Genomic DNA, 9,601 nt, shown 5'->3' on the forward strand with positions numbered 1-9,601 from the left:
AAGCCTCTTCCTGCAGTTTTGTTAGTTTCCATTTTCTGAGATGTTTGATACAGTCCACGTGTAGTGGCTGCAATTGAGAATAACCAGAATTTCTGCAGATAAACATAAAGAACAATGTGCCATGAAACTCAACTCTTCCACAGCTTCCTGTTCATTCTCCTAGTTTGGCAACCAGAAAAAGGATATTTCTACCCCACCCCACTTTGTTTGAGTCTTTGCTTTGTGTTTGGATGGAAAGAAAATAATTCCACCACGTCTCTCAGGTGTCTTCTTGGCACTCACACTGTAAAGTGGGTCATGAGATTGGGTTTAGACTCTATATTTACCCCATAAAATAGAATTTAAAACTACAAACATTTTCTTTCCCAGACATATATTATAAAGACTCCTCCAACAGATAAACTGCAAAGTGGAAGAAGCACAAACCTGTCCTCGGAGCAGAGCACAAGGAAAAAGCAAAAAGTGCTTGTCCAGCTGGATTCTCAGTCAGACAGCTCTGAGCACACTGACCTCCTGGTAAGAGCCAGAGAGCAAATCCTGTGCTGAACAGTTCTTTGTGCTCACTGCTGTGTCTAAGAGTGAAGATAAAGGGTTGGGGCTTCTACATTCAAGCCAGTATTTATGTGTATATTTTTACTTAATTGGCTCTTTCTGGAATTGTGGTTATATGTACATAATTTGCTTTCTTTTTATTCAACTGTTATGCCTCATAAAAACATCTTAACTTTTTTTTTTTAATAGTTTAATATCCTGAGGGGGAAAGAAAAAGTATTTTTTAATATAGTGTGACTAAACAACTTTTTAATTTATTAGAGCATAGTCTCAGAAGAGGAAATGTTTAAAAAATTGTACAAAGATTATCCACAAGCTTCACAATTACATTCGACAGCACCAAAAAAGGTATGTTATCCTTTCATAAGATTAAACCAAACAGTTAATGAGATTGTTTACAGAAACTGATGGATGGCTTTATTTCCCTTCCTAGACACCAGCTCCATGCCATGGGAAATCTCCAGGCTCTGCACTGAAACTCCAAACCATGAGGAGAATGCGCCAGGCGGGGTGGGCGGCGGTTTCCAAAATGGACAGGAAAAGAAAAATTCAAGAAGCTGTAAAGCTCTTTGCTTAAAATGCAGAAATGCCCAGTGCCCTGGCATTGCTCCCTGGTGCCTCCACAGCATTGTTATTCTCTGAGTTAGTACTTTGTTGCATTTTTCTGTCGTGCTCAGTGTGTTTAATATTATTTTCATTTCCTTTACACATATAAGCTTCATAGATCTATAACTGCATCCCCCTGCAGAGCATTTTCCACCTTTCATCCCTTGTGCTTCAAAATGTTGGGACACAAATTAGCCAATTTAAAATTTTGAAAAAAATAGAACTACATAGAAAGTTGTTTCAAAGCTGCTTCTGTCATTAGAAATTCTGGTTTTAAAGAACTTCTGTTCTTTTAAATTTACTGTTTTTCTGAATAGATAACACAGTGAAAGAAATGTAGGTGTTAAATGTATGCACTTTTGCCTGAAGTCTTCTGGTTTTTTTCCATTTCACTGGCTGTTAGACCTGTCTTTTTAGACTGTTTTGTTTTCACTATGTTAAAACGGTTTTGGAATTTCTAAAATGGAAGTTTCAATAGAGTTACTCGCATTAAAAGATATTTCATCTTCATAAAGAGTAAAATATGCATGTTATAAGATATGAAAGCAATGTTAAGATGCCATTAAATTGTTTTTCTGAAATATAAAGTGTGAGACTAAGTGTTGTTGCTTTGAATATTTGAACACAGACAGAAATCTCCAACTAGCCTTCCTAGGGACCAGCAGCTTCTGCCACAGAAGTGTAAGGATAGATTAGAACATCTGTTTCTGTATTAATCCTGATTAATCTTGGTTTCACAACAATGACAACTCCCAGTTCAGAGCCTAGAGATAACAAAAAACCTACAAGTTTCTTCAAAGTACAAATAGAATGAAAAATCTTCAAATAGAATGAAAAATTTTCAAATAGAATCAAAAATCAAAAATCCGAGATTTGTCTGAAGTGGAAAGTAAAACATATTTATTGCCTTCTTTTTGTGTAGTCTTATGGATAGGCCAGTAGTTTGGGTTCCTTATGTTGAGTAGGGATGTAAATACAATTTTTTTTTTGTATGTAACTAACAAATATTGTGCAAAGATCTGGAAGAATATAGTGTGCTTTCCACATGAGCAGTTGAAAGTGAAAAATGGAAGTTTGTACTGCCCACTTCTAGACTCAAACAGTAACTAATCAATCAGAACCTTGGTATTTTCTAGGGACATGAATCCACAGTATAGCACATAATTCTCCTGATACCATGAGTGTGTCCTGTGAGGTGTTGTGTAAATCACCTCAGAAATTACAAAAATATTTCCAGCAATGCTCCAGAAAGCTTGCAGGAAATGCAAAGAGCAGGGAAGGGTGTGAAATGATACCTGCCTGTTTCTGGGCCTCAGGGTCCCTGTGCTTGTGCCATGACAAGTCCACAGCTGCATCTCTGTGTCCCTTTCTCTGGCACCTGCCCCTCATTCCCAGTTCACTGCAGCACCCACTGGGGGAGAATCCAGAGGGTGAAAGAGACCAAACAACTCCAGGGCTCAGACACAGACAGGTCCATGGGGGAAGGAAAAGCTGTGCAAGGAAGCAGAGCCAGGACTTCACTCCCTGCTTCCCCCAGGCTGGTGGGTGTTCATCTCTCCCCAGGTAAGCAGGGCTCCATTCCAGGCACTTGGGGACACAAACTCCATCACTTCCAGCATCCCCCCCTTCCTGCTTCTGTCCCTTCTTTCCAGACTGATTCTTCTTCTACATGGCCTGGGAGTCCCCTGGAGCCAGGTCAGGGTCACCTGTCCCAGCTGTGTCTCTCCCCCTTTCTGGTGCTCCCCCAACCCCCTCACTGTCAGGGCAGGATGAGGAACAGGAAAGGCCTTGGCTCTGGGCAGGACCAAAAACCTCCTGGAATCTTCCTTGCCCAAATCCAAGCCCAGCCCCAGAGAAGCCCCTGGGAAGGAAGTTAACTCCTCCCAGCCCAAACCAGTCCCCAGCACCAGGGACCAGCACTGTCAGTGCTGTGCACCCAGCCCTGGCAATGAGGCATCAGGATAGTTACCATGGCCACTGTCTTGGTTTGAAAGACAGGTCTTTGCTAAGAAAGGCAGAAGCCTCTCTTGAAATGGAAAAATGTAAATCTTCTCCTGCCAAATTATGATAATTTTGAAATTAAGGCGCTCTCAGACAAAGATATGGGAATAGGAATAACAGTTCTTTACTAGGAAAAAAATAGAAAATACAGTAATACAAAAAACCACAAAACATTGACAGAGTCAGAATCCAACCTGACACCCCATCAGTCAGTCAGGGTGTTGGTGCAGTCCCATTAAATGGTGGCTGCATCCTCCTGCAGTGACAGGTGTGGTTCAGTTGGAGCAGTGCTCCTGTAGAAGGTGCAGTTTTCCTCTGAAGGTCCAGTGATGATGCAGAAGGGTCTGGTTTTCCTCTGGAATCCAGTGGAAAAAGGCTGCTCTGATGTTCTAAAGCTCAGATTTTGTCTAGGTAGGAAAGTCTTGGCTCCTCCCCCTGGCTGGAGCACCTCCCAATGGGATGATGGAATTTTATCAGCCATGCACTGGGACTCCATGGCCCATTAACAGGAGATATCTCCTGGAGGGAGGATGGGTTGTGGAAAAGATAAAGAACACTGCCCCACCTGGTTTTAACAGATGGTGATAGAATGCACACTTTTGGTTACATCCTGCTTTGCAAGCCAAGACAACAACCAACTGTAGCAATGGAGTTTTATGATGGTTGCCATGGCACTGACCTTTCCACAGTACTGTGGGATCGTTTCCATGGCAAATGAGTTGTGCAAATGTTGTACAAAGTTCCTGGAAACTGGTTAATTGATGGTTGCCATGGAAATTGCAGCAATGGAGGGTGTCTGTGTAGGTTGTCATGGCAACTGCCCCGATGGTTGTCATGGCAACCAGCCTTGGCAACAGGACCTGAAATGGTTGTGGTGGCAGCCAACCACAGCAACAGGTCTCAGTGAAATGTCCATGGCAACATGGCAGTGTATCCATGATGGTTGCCATGACAGCCATCCCAAGTGCTGGTTACCATGGAAACAGTCCCTGGCTTAGCATTTCCATGTCTGGTTGCCGTGGTGTTGGGCACCAGCAGCGCGTTTGGCTGATGCTTGTCATGGTGACATCACAGCTCTGGAATTCCATGGCACAGGCCCATAGCAATGGGGTCCTATTGCTGGTTTCCATGGAAACTGAGCATCACAAATGGTTCAAGCCTTGCTTACTGTGGCACCACACTTAGGAAGGAATCCTAAATTAACAGTTGCTGTGGTAGTTGCTGTAGTAACAAGTGTGATTGATAATTGCTGTGTTAACGAGTTCCCCGGGTAGTGGTGGATGTCCCATTCCTGTAAACAGTGAAGGGCTTTGAGCAATCTGATCTGGTGAAGGATGTGCCTGCTCATTGCAGGGGGGTCAGATGAGAGCAGAGCTCTTCCAACCCAAATCATTCTCTGGCTGTATGGTGAACAGGGGCTGCTCAGTGGACTTTGCTGGCTGATCCTGGTACCTGATCACCAGAGTTTGCCCTGTCCTTTCAATCTTCAGTGTTTGCTCTCTGTGTATTCCAGCTTCACTCCGTGTGTGTTTGTGTGCTTTAAGGGCCTGAGGAGCCCCGGGGCCAACTCTGTGCTGCTGTGCTGGGCAGCGGGGCTGGCCCTGGGGCTGCAGCAGCTGCCCGAGCTGAGCATCTGCTGAGCATTCCAGACACAGAGTGGCTGTCCCTGACCTGCCGTGCCTCCAGTTCCTGCTGCAGGGCCAGACAGGACTGGGCTGCTCTGCAGGGCTGGGGATGGGACATGGATTTCAGTGCTGGCAGAGGGAGAGAAGGAGCAGATTGAAGCAAGGCTCTGTCTGGGACTGGTTGAGTGCCACGGGAGCTTTAGCAGGGTGTGGGAAGAAGGCAGGTGTTGGGAATCCCACAGGAATTGGCCATTCCTCAGCCAAACACTGCCTTTTTTATTTGAAACAATAGCGAGGAAGGCCAGAGGGACATCAGTAAAGCTCTGGGAGCTCCCAGGGTCAGAGGGAGCTGGGGAAATGGGGCACTGGGTAAAGTCTGCCAAGGAACCAGCACAGACCTAGGCCAGGCTAGGAGAGCTGCACTGGGGGTGACCAAAGGCCTTGGGGGGCTGGGACCCCCCCTGCCAGCAGCAATGAGATTTGTGTCCCCTGGCTGTGGCTGCTGTCCCTCCCACCAAGGCCCATGAGATGACACCAGTTTATTCCAGCGCCAGGGCTGGTGGCCTCCTCTCCAATTCCACAGAGCTTTGGAGGGCTCCTGCTGCTCTCCTGCCCTCACCATTCCCACCCCACATCCCACTGCTCAGGGACAGCCACGAGCATCCTGTGAGGTCACCAGTCCCCATTGCCAGGGGATGGGGTCAGGGCTTGTGTGTCCTGCTTGGCACAGCCCAGGCAGGGCTTTCACAGCCACATTCCAGAGTCCATTTCCACCTGGACCCGCTGGTGCCTCTGAGTTCTGCTTCCCCAGCCCCAGGGACGCTCTCCTTGTCTGCCCATTCCCCCACGGTCTCTGGGCAGGGATGGCCTCAGTGGGGGCTGCTGACATCCTCAGCAACTTGGAGGCTGCTGCTGAATTTTACTGCTCCAGAGGCTTGTTCAGCCTTCAGCTCTTCAGTTCAGGAATTCAGTGCCCCAGGGCTCATGAACATTTCAAATCACCCTAACAAGGGAAGCCAATGGGAATAATTTAAGTTTTAATTCCATTGTGGTTAATTAGACAGATTTCAGAATTGTACTGAAAATGAATGCATTACATTTAAAAAGTAATGACAGAATATTTTTTTCCTGTTTATTCTTTTCCAGTCTATACACTGTTATCAGCAATCTCCAGTTGACATTTATTCCAAGCACCTCCTAATGCAGTCTGAAGAAATATGAAAATCAAGACTCTTTATGTCTGACTTTGTCCCTACCCCCACCCCATCATTTCCCCCATCCAACCCCTGGCACTCAGAGCAGCCTTGTGCAAATCTGAGCTCCCTCCCCTCCAGACTGTGCCTGCAGCTTTCAGCTCCTTGGCTCCAACTCCCACCTGCTTTCCTTGGAGAAGGAGCTGCCTGAGACACAGAGGGATGTTCATTTATTGTCAGCAAACAAAACCAAAGGCAGGCACAGCTCCATAAAACACTGAAGTCATTCCTCTGCTGGATATTCCATCCGCTTTCCACAGTGCAGACATTCTCAGACCAACTGAAATCACGTTCTGTGCCCAGCACAGATCCCAAGATGCCCCAAACCCTCCCTGCCCCGATTCTGCCCAAATTTCCTCTTTGCACACACGAGTCACTTGCTGAAGTCAGGAGCTCCTCCCATGCCCAGAGGGAGGAAAAGAGAGAAAGTGGCTGAAGAGCTCTCTTGTGCAGAGCTACAGCTGCACTAATGCCAATCTTCTGGGCTCACAGGAACTTCCTCCAACAGCCTCTGCAGCATCTGTTCCCTGGGTACAAATCTGGCTGGATAAGCCAGGCCCAAGGAGTGCTGGGCAATGGAGTCACATCCAGGGGTGTCCCCAGGGCTCAGGATTGGAGCCAGGGCAGTGAAATCTCTTTCTTGCTGATCTGGACGAGGGCATGGAGGGCACCCTGAGTCAGTGTCCAGGTGAGCCCAAGCTGGGTGGGAGTGTGGCTGTGCTGCAGGGCAGGAAGCTCTGCAGAGGGATCTGGACAGGCTGGAGCCATGGGCCCAGGACAATTGGATGAGGTTCACCAAGGCCAAGGGCTGGCTCCTGCCCTCGGCTCAAAACGGTGGAGACCTTGAAAGGCACTCTCAGTCAGAGAGGTGCGAGGGGCCTCTCTCTCGGTTATTTCCTTTTGATAACAAATCCTATTCTATCAATTCAGAACAATCCCTGTCTTCCAAACCCGTGCCCTCTCCCAGTCCATCAGCCTTTCAGTCACTCCCACCCTGTTTCCTCGTTAGTCCCCATGCCCCAATCCCACTCTTGTAACACCCCATGACCCCTTGTAATTGGTCTCTGATACTTCTTCCCCCACTCTGCTCATCCCAGATACCTGACCCAAAGCCCCAAACCATTGCCTGGGCTCTTTGTCTCTGCTGGACTGTGCTCACGCATGGCTGAAATAAATATGTCTGTAAAACCCCTGCAATCCTGTTTCTTCACCTGTGTCACCTCAACAAAAACCCAGACCACAACACACAACCACCCCAAATCCCTGGCCGTGCCTTGCCTCTGATCCCCACAGCCTGTCCTGTTTCCTTCATCCCTGCATTGCCAGGGACTTTCTGGGACAAGGCAGCTCTGCTGTGGGGATGGATGGAGGTGCAAGTGCCACCACTGCAGTGGGAACCACAACTCATCAGGTTTGTGTCCTTTGGGGGTCAGCAACTGGTGAGACTCAGAGGCACAGAAGGTTTCTCTTCTCTGTCAACAAACAAAAGTTGAACAGGATACAATTTAATAACCATCACAGCTCTTCCCTCAGCTCTGTGCAATGTCCCAGCAGTATCTGATGAGTCTACCACCCACAAGGGGTTTGTGTACAAAATCAATTTTGGACAAAGATGATTCTGTGACAGATATAAACGCTGGTCAAGTGTTGTATCAGGATGCTCTGCTTGGAGTGGGAGTTAAACACCTCCAACAATGCCCTGTTTTCAAGGCTGTCACTGGTAGATGGAGGAGTCAGGCTAATTTTGATGTTGAGGAAATGCTGAAACCAACCTGACTCATTTTAACTCCTCCTGTCCTGGCTGATCTCCTTTCCTGCCCCTTTCCACCCATTGACTTTTGTCCCCTCCAGCCCCCCCAGTGCAGAGCCTGGCTCTGTGTTCTCCATCAGCTCCTGGCTGGCACTGCCAGGCTGGCATGAGGAGCCCCTCAGCCTTCCCTGCTCCAGGCTGGACAAGCCCAGCTCCCTCAGCCTCTCCTCACAGCCAAAGGGCTCCAGCCCCACCTTGGAGGCCCTTCCCTCACCCTGCTCCAGCTGCCAGACATCTTTCCTGCCCTGGGCAACCCAAACCAGGCCCCAGTGACCTGGATAATCCACGTCCCTGATGTCCTGGTCACACAGCCCTGGCCCCTTGTCCCCGTGTCAGGCTCTGGGGTTGATTTGTGGAACATCCTTGGGGGAGGCTGTGGCTCCAGGTGGAGCAGGGGGATCCCGGGGGACAGGGGACCCTGCTGGGCATGAACAGCTTTGGACTTGTCTGGGGCAACTGTGAGGGGGGGCTGGGGCAGAGTGACCAACCCAGTGACCTCACACAGCCCTGCTGGGATGTCACACTGCCCCTCCTGTGATGTCACAGTGTCACGATCCGCTATTAATGCAGAGCGGGGGTCGTGATGGTTCTTTTGATCTCAAAGGTGCAAACAGGCAAAATGCAGGGGACAAAATCAGTTTATTCAACAGCAGAAAATCAGTTTAATCAACAACAGCAATGCATTTCATCAAATGCCAACAATTCAGTTACGGTAAAGGGGAGAGGTACAGGATAAGGAAAGGGGAAGGAAAGGAAGGGATGGGAGAATAGCTACCAACAGACGAGACGGGCGTCCTCGCGGGTCATCCGATAGACGAGTCCTCGTCCGTGGGGAGATCTCAGGGGTCTTCTCCAGGGGGTCTTCATCAGTGGAGATATCTCAAAAGGGTTCTTTCCAGACGGTCGCTCTTTATAGTCCTTCTCCGAAGCGAGTGGCTTCTGGCCAAGAGGTGGGAAGATTTATGGACCATTGTGTGGTGCTGCAGGAGACAGGTACGGACAAGCAGTCCTCAGTTGGTACAACACAACCTCTGGTTGGTGCCACAACAGCACAGTCCAGTGAACACAATACACCAGCACACAGTCATGAGCATCCACCTTGGCCCGGCCAGTAAACCATTGTCCAGAATCAGCCTGGGTGGGGGTCCTCGAGGTCTCCTTGTGACGGTCGGGAGGCAAAATCGAGGGAAACTTCGGACCAACCCTTACACCACCCCGTGACTCACGATCGTCGTCAAGAGCGCCCCTTTGTAGAGTTGTAGTGAAGTCTCCAGTCGTGGTGTCTTCAGGACTCGTCCAAGTTGGTAGCATATCCCAGAAAACAGAGACAGCAAATTAGGAAAAAGATAAGGGACAGGATAAGGAAAAGGAGAAAAGGGAAAACAAAACAGTAAATTTTTCAATTTTGATTAGAAATAAATCAATTTTTAAAGCAAGTTTTTGATTAAACAATTCTAATTGAAATTAGAAGATTAAAAAAAAAGGAAAATATTCATTTTTTATTTTATTTGAAACCTTGTGTCAATAACCCTGGGGATGTCAACAGTAGCCGATCTGGGTATATCTGTCACAGATGCCAATTGTGTTAATCGTTTCGTTATTCTCCAAGTCATGATGTATAGAATTGCTGACAAAACAAAACCAATTAAAACTAAAATCAAAAGAACAATGGTGGGATGACACAATTTGTTCAGGACACCTGTAGCAGTAGGTGACCACCCAAATAGAGTATCCCACCACCTGTGTTCAGCATC

The 9,601-nt window shown here is 47.8% G+C and overlaps 1 long non-coding RNA gene across 1 annotated transcript; it reads left to right on the forward strand.

Moving 5' to 3' along the window:
- Nucleotides 1–369: 369 nt before the first annotated feature.
- Nucleotides 370–1,744, forward strand: LOC148218553 (uncharacterized). The gene is made up of 3 exons (XR_015800323.1): nucleotides 370–516; nucleotides 814–900; nucleotides 986–1,744. It is a non-coding gene; the product is annotated as an uncharacterized LOC148218553 (long non-coding RNA).
- Nucleotides 1,745–9,601: the final 7,857 nt, after the last annotated feature.

The sequence above is a fragment of the Sturnus vulgaris genome, unplaced genomic scaffold, assembly GCF_052056855.1.
Source record: "Sturnus vulgaris isolate bStuVul1 unplaced genomic scaffold, bStuVul1.hap1 Scaffold_180, whole genome shotgun sequence".
Classification (NCBI taxonomy): Eukaryota; Metazoa; Chordata; class Aves; order Passeriformes; family Sturnidae; genus Sturnus; species Sturnus vulgaris.